General features: G+C 46.4%; 1 long non-coding RNA gene across 1 annotated transcript in view; it reads right to left on the bottom strand.

Annotated features, from left to right (window-relative positions):
• The window catches only part of LOC118763248, a 21,313-nt gene extending 13,067 nt beyond the window's left edge, over positions 1 to 8,246 (bottom strand). Inside the window, exons 1-2 of the long non-coding RNA XR_004998998.1 lie at positions 8,090 to 8,246; positions 2,190 to 2,194 (exon numbers count right to left, since the gene is read on the bottom strand). This is a non-coding gene — a long non-coding RNA (uncharacterized LOC118763248). The remainder of the gene's footprint in view (positions 1 to 2,189; positions 2,195 to 8,089) is intronic.
• Positions 8,247 to 11,885: the final 3,639 nt, after the last annotated feature.

Here is an 11,885-nt window from a genome sequence, read left to right as displayed (position 1 = left end):
GGAACATCCGAACCCTCCATTGTAGACATGGTCAAATAGCGACGGATCTATCAAGTCATACATAGACAGGATATTAATTAGAAAAGTAGATAAGAAACTAGCTAGGAGTCCACAGCTCCACATGGTCAGCTCCAGTGACCACAAGATGGTCACCTGTAGGCTAGACATAGATAAGACGAATAGAGGTCCTGGTTACTGGAAACTTAATACGTCCCTTTTGGCGATTAAGGAGTACAGTGACAGGATAAGGTTAATGATTCAGAGGGCTTTGACCGGAACCATAATTAACAACAAATGGTGGTATGCCCTCAAGCGAGCCATCAGATATGAGTCCATTAGATATAGTATAGATCTAGTAGCTAGAGAGGCTAGAAGGGAATCAGCACTAGTTAAGGACTTAGAGGAAGCAATGCGAACTGGCACGGCAGCCCAGGTGAAGGTCAAGAGACTGGTTTTGAACCAGCACCTCGAAGCCAAACACATGGGTTGCATTGTCAGGGCTAGACAACGTGCAATGGGGAGCGAAGGAATTAATGCCGCAAGATGGGCCCGAGTGGTGGAAGCCCAACGTGGCAACGATGCCACAATTCGATCTTTGACGAACCAACAAGGTAAGTTGATAGACGAGCCCGAGGAGATGTGTGAAGCTTTTCAGGACCACTTCGCCCGGCTCTTTGGGGGGAGCGGCGGACCGGATAGGAGGAGGGACCTAACGGACCTCCTTGACGGGCTACCGCGCCTCTCGGAGCAGGACGCGAAGTGTATTGAGGAGCCGATCACGCCTGGGGAAGTAATAGAGGCCATGGCTGACTGCGGCGCGGGTAAGGCGCCAGGACTGGATGGTCTACCCTACGAGCTTTATAAAAGTATGCCGGACTTGTTCGGGGACTTACTGGCGAACGTCTACGCGAACTGGCAGCAGAATGGGTTTATTCCCAGATCTGGGCGCCGGGGAGTGGTGACACTAATCAGGAAGGACTCGGACAAGGGGTATGTCATTGATAATTTTAGGCCCATCACTCTGCTTAACGCAGAGCTGAAGATTTTGGCCAAAGTGTTATCGAACAGATTGGCGCGTGTCGCGGATGGACTAATAGGGAAGGCACAAACGTGTGCCGTACCTGGCAGGTCCATTCGGGATAATCTCCATCTAATTAGATACACTATAGAGGGAATTAATAGCGATCCCGGCAAGGGAGGGGCAGTGGTCCATTTAGACCAATCAAAAGCTTTCGATAGGGTCAACCATCATTACCTGGTGTCTGTTCTGGCTCAGTTCGGCCTGGGTCTTGGCTTCCTCAGGTGGATCATCGAAATGTACGATAACGTCGACTCGGTAGTTCGGGTGAACGGCTTTATTTCTAAGCCGTTCAGAGTCAAATGCTCGGTTCGTCAAGGATGCCCACCCTCCCCGCTTTTGTATGTAGTGGCTCTCGAGCCGCTGCTGCGAAAACTGAGTGGCATCCCGAGGCAGCCAGGTCGTGGAATGTCGGTTTCGGCGTACGCGGATGACATCACTATCATCGTGACTGAAGTGGACCTCCTACGTAAAGTAGGCAAGGCCATAGAAGTTTACGAGACGGTGACAGGAGCAAAAGTTAATCGCGAAAAGTCAGTCGGCTTGCAGCTCGGCACCTGGAGAGGCAAGTCGATGCCTTCAGACAGCGTCGTGGGACGTTGGACGGAGGGTCCGATTAAGTTGCTCGGGGTTTGGTTCGGACCAGACCTCCAAATAGAGAAGAACTGGAGCGAGGTATCGAGCAGGGTGGCTGCAGTAGCCAAGACCTGGTCTTGGCGGTGGTTATCCCTGAAAGGTAGGGCGGAGGTAGCCAATGCGTTCATCGCATCGGTGATCACCTACCGCCTTACCGTCGTGCCTTGTCCGGATTCGTGGTTGACCAAGTTGGAAAGACAGCTCTTTCACTTTTTGTGGAAGAACTCGAAACCACTTGTGAGACGCTCTGTTTGTTGTCAAAAACCGTTAAAGGGTGGACTAGGGATGCCGTGGCTAATGATGCGCAGAAATGCGCTGAGGTTAAGGCATCTGTGGCTCCATCTGGATGGTGAACGGGTGTGGTCTCCGTTGGCGAAACAGATGCTTCCCAAGTTCACCAGTTTTGGTGGACGGGAAGCCTGGTATAATCGCAGATCGAAGTTGGATACATGGTATACGGAGTGTCGCAAGGTACTCCGACTATTCCGTCGCTCGGGCAATGCCTGCGGCAGTGGGTCTACCGCTGTTTTCTATAGAAGGTTTGTAGAGGCCGGTTGCGATGATACGTTAGGGGAAACCCTAGGTTTCGACGATAATCAGCTGGCCAGTCTGTTCCAACGTACATTTGGGCCGAGGACCCTGGATAATTTTCAGAAGTCCTTAGCTTGGCAGTGTTACCGAGGAGCCTTACCTGTTCGGGATAAACTCGCAAGGCACGGTGGCCAAGTCAGCCCGACCTGTCCGCGGTGTGGGCGAGACAGGGAAACCGTCTCGCACGCGGTCGTGCAGTGCTCGGAAGTGGCAGACATGTGGGTTTTTGCCGAACAACTGTTGTCAAGTGGAGGAAGAGTACAGCTATCGACTGAATCCATTGTAAAAATTGACCCACCGAATTTCTTAACGAAAGAAGGTAAGAATTGTTTTCTCTCTGTGGTTTCAATTGCGAAACAGGCAGTATGGAAGACGAGGATGAAAGGGGTGATAGCAGGCAACTTCATCTCTGGTTCTAGTCTGGTGGAACATTTTAAATTCCACCTAAAAAGACAAATAGAACTAGAGAGGAGGGGCCTGAGTAAGAAAGTGTTCGATGAAAGATGGAAGAATGTTGTGAGTAAAAGGACCCTCATGAATGCGAGGTAAGCCGGAAAAAAAAGGAAAAAAAAAAACCTAAGATCAGTGTCGGGGCGGGGTTCGTGGGGTCCGTAAGCCCGCCCCATTCCATCTGTGAAATTGTTTGTGTAAAAAATGTCCTATCATCCGAATTATATAATCATTTGTAAATTTTTAATAGACCCCAACACATATTGACGTAAAATCATTCGTGATGTTCTGTCTTTATATGTATAACCGTATGGTGAATAAAGAAATAAGAGCTAACAAGTCCATTTTTCATTGCGTAGTGAGTTATTATATTTTCCTCTTTTATATTCTACTGTGTTTTTGAAGTACTGTTGACTTTGTATTGTCTGTTGTTGTACAATTATTGTAATCAGCCTTCGTGCGAGGGCTTCGTGTTGGTGTTCCCCCCTCCGTGGGGGAAAAACTATCATTATTGCTGCATTTGAGGCTTGCAAAACCAAAAACTTTTTGTAGCGGTTGTGCTAGGGGCTTGTTAAGCCAGTTTTCGGAGATGGACTCCCCCATCTCCTATTCACCCGTGTCAAGTGATGCAGGATCACCGGCGGTGTCGCCGAAGAAAGAGGAAGCCCCAGCACCGGCTGGAAGATTTTCTGAAGTAGCTGGGAAGAAAATTGAAAAAATTAACACTGAGAACCTGCAGAAATGCGCAGACTGTTTGATAAAGGAGGGCACAGAAGTAGCGGTGGTTGCGAATGCCCAAAAGCAGGAAGAGATTGATAAAAAAAAGAATAATATACAAGACTTTCAACATCACAAGTAGGTCTATACAGAGAATAGAGGAGAAAAAGATGGAAAACTGCCTGAAACCGATATGGGATAAAATTGCGTACATCAACCGCGGGAAGAAATACGGCACAGTGGAGGTGAGATTTGAGACGGAGGAAGTAGCCAAAAAGCTATCCATGGAACCCATGAAAGCGGAGAATATTGTTCTCCTCCCCTTGTATAGAGGCAAAGGAACCTCAAGGATAACAATGAACAATGTTCCGCCAGAAGCGGACGCCACATGTCTGGTGGCAGCAGTTATGGTAGGCCTGGAGGAAAAAATAAACATCCTCCAGGCCACAGTAGGGGAGGAAGAAGGTTGGAAGGGGCAGCGTATAACGATGGCCATCCAGGCAGAGATACAAACCCTGGAAGAGATTCCGGAGACACTGAAAATCAGTGAAGAGGAAGGAGTCACAGTCTTTGTAGAGGGCAGAAAGCCGAGGTGCTTCGGCTGCGGTAAGAAAGGGCATGTAAGGGCAGAATGCCAACCCAAACCGCAGGAAGCAGCTCAGCCAGGTGGAAGAACAGAAGAGGTGTTACCAGAAGCAGCGCCGGGCGGCCCAGAAGGGACGGCTGAAGGTGTGGAGGTGACAGAGGCAGCGGAACCGGCGGCGGAGGAAACGAAAAATGAGGAGGGGTGGTCAAAAATCACTAGGAAAAAAAGAAAAACTGAAACCACCCCTCCGAAAGTAAACCAAAAGAAAAAAAGAGAGACTTTAAACTCATTTATGGCCATTAAGGCCTCAAATAATAGACTCGGTAATGTGTTGGCAGCTATGGCCAAGGTAGAAAAAATTGGAAGGAGAAATGATTTCATATTGTATAGAATAGGCCGGAAGGATTACGGACGGATAAAGTCCGAATTTTTTCATGACGTGGGCCCTCTCAGAATGGATATATCATCACCATATATATTCGAGGGCCTGAGTCAGACTCCCCCACGAGGCCCAGAAAAAGAGGGAAAAAATGAAGAGAAGGAAAAGTCGAACCACTGATATAAGGTAGGTCATGGATTACATTTATGTTGGTTGTTTAAATGTGCGCGGCCTGGGATCGAGCTGGAAGCAAGGTCGCTTCCTTAATGATATCAACGCGTAATTTGGATGTTATTGTTGCTACAGAAACCCGGTTAGAGGGGCCAAGAGGTCTACTCCCGCTGTTCGACGGCTACGAGAGTTTTTTTCTCTCCGGCCAGTCCTACAGGTGGGGGTGGGGTGTTGGTCCTATTAAAAAGAAACCGGGTTTTTGAGAAAAAGTTAATTTTTTCAGACCCAGAAGGTAGGCTGGTCGTCATGGATTTGACGTTCAGTAACGGTAAAGTTATCAGACTGGTTGCGATTTACGCACCCAACCAAAAAGGGAAAAGTGATTATTTTCGAGAACTGGAAAACTTTCTTGGTACTTCGCATTCATTAGTTGTGCTAGGAGACTTTAACACAATTTGCAAAGCGGATGTAGATTGTGTTGGATTGCGTGAAAAGGTAACATTGGCTTCCTGGAACTGCTAAGCCGCTTTGAGCTAGCAGATCCTTATAGGTTGGAATTTCCGAACGCTCCATTGTGGACATGGTCAAACAGCGACGGATCTTCCAGGTCATACTTAGATAGGATACTAATTAGAAAAGTAGACAGAAAAATAGCTAAGTGTCCACAGTTTTAGCCGGTCAGCTACAGTGATCATAAAATGGTCACCTGTAAGCTTGACATAAATAAGGTTAAAAACAGAGGCTCCGGTTATTGGAAACTTAATACGTCCCTTTTGGCGATTAAGGAGTACAGAGACCGGATTAGGACTATAATTCAGAGGGCGTTATCTGGTGCCATCATTAATAACAAATGGTGGTATGCCCTCAAGCGAGCTATCAAATTCGAGTCTATTAGATATAGCATAGGATTAGTGGCTAGAGAGGCTAGGAGGGAATCTACTCTAGTTAAGGAATTAGAGGAAGCCTTGAAAGCTGGCTCTGCGGCTCAGGTGACGGCCAAGAGACTGGCGTTAAACCAGCACCTCGAGGCCAAACACATGGGCTGCATTGTCAGGGCTAGGATCCGCGCAATGGGTTGTGAAGGAATCAACGCCGTGAGATGGGCCCGAGTGGTGGAAGCTCAGCGTGGTAACGACGCCACGATTCGATCTATGACGAACCAACAAGGTGAGTTGATAAACGAGCCCGAGGAGATGTGTGAGGCCTTTCAGGAGCACTTCACTCAGCTTTTCGATGAGGGCGGCGGACTGGATAGGAGGAGGGCCTTTACGGACCTCCTCGACGGGCTGCCGCGCTTATCAGGGCAAGATGCGGAGGGCTGTGAAGGGCCAATCACGCCTGGGGAGGTGGTTGAGGCGATGGCGGACTGCGGCGCGGGCAGGGCGCCGGGTTTAGATGGTCTACCCTATGAGTTATATAAAAGTATGCCAGACTTGTTCGGGCAGCTACTGGCGGAGGTCTATGCGAACTGGCAGCAGAACGGGTTCATACCCAGATCTGTGCGCCGGGGCGTAGTGACACTCGTCAGAAAGGACCCGAGCAAGGGGGAGTGCATTGATAATTTCAGGCCCATCACTCTGCTAAACACAGAGTTGAAGATTTTGGCCAAAGTGTTATCGAAAAGATTGGCGCGTGTCGCGGATGGTCTGATCGGGGAGGTACAGACATGTGCCGTTCCCGGCAGAACCATTCAGGATAATCTCCATCTTATGTGGTACACTATAGAGGGGTTTAATAGTGATTCTGGCAAGGGTGGAGCACTGGTCCATTTAGACCAATCTAAAGCATTCGATAGGGTCGACCATCGCTACCTGGTATCTGCCCTGGCACAGTTCGGGCTGGGCTTTGGCTTCCTCAGGTGGATTATCCAAATTTACGACGACATCGACTCGGTAGTTCGGGTGAACGGCTTCTTGTCGAAGCCGTTCAATATCAAGCGCTCGGTTCGTCAAGGGTGTCCGCTCTCCCCGCTTTTGTACATGGTGGCTCTTGAGCCATTACTGCGAAAACTGAGCGGCATCCGGAGACAGCCAGGTAGTGGAATGTCGGTGTCGGCGTATGCGGATGACATCACCATCATCGTAACCGAAATGGATCACCTACAGAGGAAAGGCAAGGCCATAGATGTTTACGAGACGGTAACAGGAGCAAAAGTTAATCGTGAAAAGTCAGTCGGCTTGCAGCTCGGCACCTGGAGAGGCAAGTCGATGCCTCCTGACAGCGTCGTGGGACGTTGGACGGAGGGTCCGATTAAGTTGCTAGGGGTTTGGTTTGGACCAGACCTCCAAATAGAGAAGAATTGGGGCGAGGTATCGAGCAGGATGGCTGCAGTAACCAAGACCTGGTCTTGGCGGTGGCTATCCCTGAAAGGGAAGGTGGAGGTAGCCAATGTGTTTATCGCATCGGTTATCACCTACCGCCTTTCCGTCGTTCCTTGCCCTGATTCGTGGTTGATCAAGTTGGAAAGACAACTCTTCTACTTCTTGTGGAAGGGCGGGAAACCACTTGTGAAACGCTCTACTTGCTGTCAACAACCGTTAAAGGGTGGGCTAGGGATGCCTTGGTTGATGATGCGCAGACATGCGCTGAGGTTAAGACATCTGTGGCTCTACCTGGATGGTGAACGGGTGTGGTCTCCGCTAGCAAAACTGATGTTTCCCAAGTTCACTAGTTTCGGTGGATGGGAAACCTTGCTGAATCGTAGATTGAAACTGGGCACATGGTACACGGAGTGTCGCAAGGCTCTCCTGCTATTCTGTCGCTCGGGCAACGCCTGCGGTGGGGGTTCCACCACATTCTTTTATAAAGGGTTGGTAGAGGCAGAATGTGAAGATACCTTGGGGGAAACCCTAGGTCTCGACGATAATCAGCTGGCCAGTCTGTTCCGACGTACGTTCGAGCCGAAGACACTGGACAACTTCCAGAAGTCTCTGGCATGGCAATGCTACAGAAGAGCTCTACCTGTTCGGGATAATCTCGCAAGGCACGGTGGCCAAGACAGTCCGATATGTCCAAGATGCGAGCGGGATAGGGAAACCGTCCCGCACGCTATTGTTCATTGTTCGGTCGTGTCTGAGGTGTGGGTTTATGCCGAACAGCTGTTGTCAAGCACACGAAGAGTACAGCTGTCGACTGAGTCTATTACAAAAATTGACCCACCAGATTTCCTCGCGAAAGAAGGTAAGAATTGTTTTCTCGTTGTAGTAGCATTTGCGAAAGAGGTGATATGGAAGACGAGAATGAAAGCTTAACGGTCAGGCAAGTTCATCTCCGGCCCTGGTTTGATGAATTACTTCATTCACCTGAAAAGGAAGATAGGGCTGGAGAGAAAATGCCTGACTAAGAGAGTGTACGAAGAACGATGGAAAGATGTAGCACGAAAGTTGCGAGTGGATGATACGACATAAATGTAAAACTAGACGAAACCAAAGTATCAGTGGGGAGGCGGGGCTCGTGGGGTCCGAGCTAAACCCGCTCCCACTCCATCCGTAATGTCTTCCGGTCTGTTCTTCATTCGATTTTTTGCTATTTTGTCATTTTTGTAAATTTTTAAATTCACCTTTTTTGTAATCCCATCCGTTAATCTGACCCCACATCAGGTTGTATTGTCCCCTCTATGTTCGCCCCTTGTGAGTATTAATAAAACAAGTCCAGTTTCATTGATTGCGTTAAGTAGTTAGTAATTTTTGTGTATAGAAATTGAAAATTGAATCGCGCGAGGCGTTTGCCGCTGCGCGTTGCAACCTTTTTGTAGAAGGTGTGCCGACCCTCAAGTCATGGAGACTTACGCGGGGGTCGCCGCAATGAAAAGCGATACGTCGCTTACAGTAAGAGAAGTGTTCTTCAAAAAAGAACAGCTAAAAGAGTTTGAGAAATTCGTTGAAAGGGAGGGTGACAGCGTGAAACTGGTCCCTCCTGCTGAAGCAAAGGAGGAAAATGAAGACAAGACAATAATTTATAGAACACAAGACAAGATCACAAGAAAGCTATCAAGAATAGCAATAGAAGAGATCGAAAAATGTCTGGACGACGTAATGAAGAAGGCAACCTTTGTGTGCAAAGGCAAGAAATATGGTACGGTGGAAGTTGCGGCCTCGCTAGCTACCACCGTACTCCGAGCCGAAAACTTTATCATGTGGCCTACTTACAAAGGGAGAAGAGGGGTACGGGTCAAAATCCCAAATATACCCCCAGAATTGAAGACAGAATGGCTGGTAACAGCCATCCTAGGGTCAGCTGAGGAAGAGATAGAAATTGGGTCGATAAAGGAGACCAACATAGTGAAATGGAAGGGATTCGGGGTAGAGATGTGGCTGACTGCCACAAACAGAGATATAAAACAGATTCCCTTCCAAATAGAAGTAGAAGATGGAAAAACCCCCAGCGTAATCGTGGAGGGGAGGAAACCTAACTGCTACTTGTGTGGGACAAGAGGACACATAAAAAAAGAATGTCCGCTATACGAATTTATGGCGGAGTGTGAAAGAGCAGAGGAAAACAAAGAAGAGAAGGAAAAAGAACCCGAAGAAAGGAACAATACACTAAAGGAGAAAGAAAACAAGGAAAAGGAAACAACGGTAAAAGGAAATAACAATACACGGAAGAAAAATGAAATCAAAGGGAAGAAATTAATAGAAAAAGAACAAAAGCCACAGGGTAGAGAAGTAATAGAGAAAGAACCAAAACAAAATCAAGAGAAAGAAAAAGAAAGTAAAATAACGGAAAGAGAAAAAACAGGAAAAAAACAAGAGAAGGAACAGAATCAAGAGAAAGGAAAGGATGTTACACAAAAAGAAAAAGAAAAACAGGAAAAGAACATACGACAGACAAAGAGCCAAAAAGACAAGAGAAGGAAAAAGAAAAGGAAAGCAAAAAGAGAGAAAGAGAATAACTGAGAGAGGAAGGTAAAGAAGAAGTAGGTCCGAAGAGGAAAACTAAAGAGAACATAGGTTCAAATAGAAGGTATAAATTTTATGGAACATTGGTTCATTACAGACACTGTGGGGAGATGGAGGAATTAATAAGTGAAACAGAGGGATATTCATGGGTCAGGATGGGCACGGAGTGGAGGGAAACGGGTGCACTGGTCCATGAAGACAGCGCCGATGCGTTTATCGATGCCGCCGGTGTGAACGTAATAAGGCATGCGAAGTGCCGACTGCTAAGATACCCACGAGAGATGGAAAATTACAACGACCTGAGAAAGGTAATGGAACTGATTTAAAATTATTGGAAAAAAAAAAAGAAAAAAGAATTAGAAAAAACTTTTGTTAATTTCAAATGTACTTTGAAATCTTGAAAATGTATTATGAAAGCTTTATATTTGAATTTGTGGAAAACAATTTTTCTGTAAAATATTCAATTGATAATGTATTTTGGAAATTCCCTTTTGAAATGTATTGCGGTCGAATGTATTGCGAAATGCTGTAAAATGTATTTAGTTATTTTTGAAAATATTGTAAAATGTAATTAAAAATGACGAAATGTAACCACCTGATTTCGGGGATCGGGTGGGGCATTACACCACATTTATACATACTTCATATCTCATTAATTTTATTTTTTCCCGATTGTACTGTCCCCTCTGTGGAGGCGCAATGGCCCAGTGGTTAGGGCAGCGGACTCGCGGTCATAGGATCGCGGTTTCGATTCCCAGACCGGGCGTTGTGAGTGTTTATTGAGCGAAAACACCTAAAAGCTCCACGACGCTCCGGCAGGGGATGGTGGTGATCCCTGCTGTACTCTTTCACCACAACTTTCTCTCACTCTTACTTCCTGTTTCTGTTGTACCTGTATTTCAAGGGGCCGGCCTTGTCACTCTCTGTGTCACGCTGAATATCCCCGAGAACTACATTAAGGGTGCACGTGTCTGTGGAGTGCTCAGCCACTTACACGTTAATTTCACGAGCAGGCTGTTCCGTTGATTCCGATCAACTGGAACCCTCATCGTCGTTACCGACGGAGTGCTTCCATCCTGTACCCTCTATGTTCGCCCTTTGTGGGTAATAATAAAACAAGTCCAGTTTCATTGATGTCTAATTTTTCCCGTCTTTGAAGCGTGGTGTTATTTTGAGTAATTTGTAAGTAACTGTTTAGCGTTTGTTAAAAAAATTGTTTTGTTTGAACTTTGAACGTCTGGTTTAATACCGGAAAATATTGTTGTTCCCCTCCGTAAGGAGGGGAAGAGTGCTAAACGTTACATACCAAAAGAAAAAAATATAACATTACATTTGTAAAAAAAATGAACAATACATTTGAAAAAATGAAAAAAAAAGACATGATGTCAAAAAAATGTTGTTTGAAGTGGAAACACTGTCCGCTTCAAATGACGAAGGTTCACCTTCAAGTGAAGCAGGTTCGCCTACAGTTAAAGTTATCGAAGGTTCGCCTTCAAGTGAAGCTGTGTCTGCAGCTAAAGTTATAGAAGGTTTGCCTTCCAAAGAAAAACAAGCAACCAAAACGTACAACTTCGCAGCCGCCGCTGGACGGAAGACCGAGGAAATAAAAATGGAAGACATAGAATACGAAAAATACTAAAACATGTTTGTAAGGGAGGGGAATAATATAAAAGCTACCCTCCCAGAAGAAATTAAAAACGAAACACAAAGAAGGACAGTGATTTACAAGTCATTTGTAATAAAAGAGAAAAAAATCGAAAAAGTAACAAAAGAACAGATAGAGAAGTGTCTGCAACCCATATGGCAAGACGTAGATTTTGTGACATGGGGCAAAAAGTACGCCACAATAATGGTCTATTTTAAGAGTGAGCAAATGGCAAGAAAGCACTCGCTAACCCCAATTATGGCGAGTGATATTGCTCTCTTGCCTTCCTATTTGGGGCGGAGGACCGCCAAAATAAAAATAGAGGAAATACCTCCAGAAAACGAGGCGGAGTGGTTGCTTCCAGCCTTACTAATAGGGCTGGAAGAAAAAATAAGTGTTATAGAGATAACGAAGGAAGGAAAACTGGAGAGGGCAAACTCTACAAGTGACGGTGCAGGCGGCCCCAGAGACATTGGAGGAGATCGCAGAAAATATTAATTTCAGCGATGAAATAAACTTGCGGGTGGTGGTGGAGGGGCGAAAGCCGAGATGCTACGGATGTGGTGAGAAAGGCCACATACGTATAGACTGCCCCACCCGCAAGAAAGAAGTAGATAGAAAAAGGACTGAAGCAGAGGAGAAGAGGAAAAAAAGAGACGGTGGAAGAGAAAACAACAGAAGAAGAAAATGCCTTCACACTGGTGAGGCAGAAAAAAACACACCAAAAAGAAAAA

The sequence above is a fragment of the Octopus sinensis genome, linkage group LG4 (genome assembly GCF_006345805.1).
Source record: "Octopus sinensis linkage group LG4, ASM634580v1, whole genome shotgun sequence".
Taxonomy (NCBI): domain Eukaryota; kingdom Metazoa; phylum Mollusca; class Cephalopoda; order Octopoda; family Octopodidae; genus Octopus; species Octopus sinensis.
This window is presented reverse-complemented; position numbering and strand designations above follow the sequence as displayed.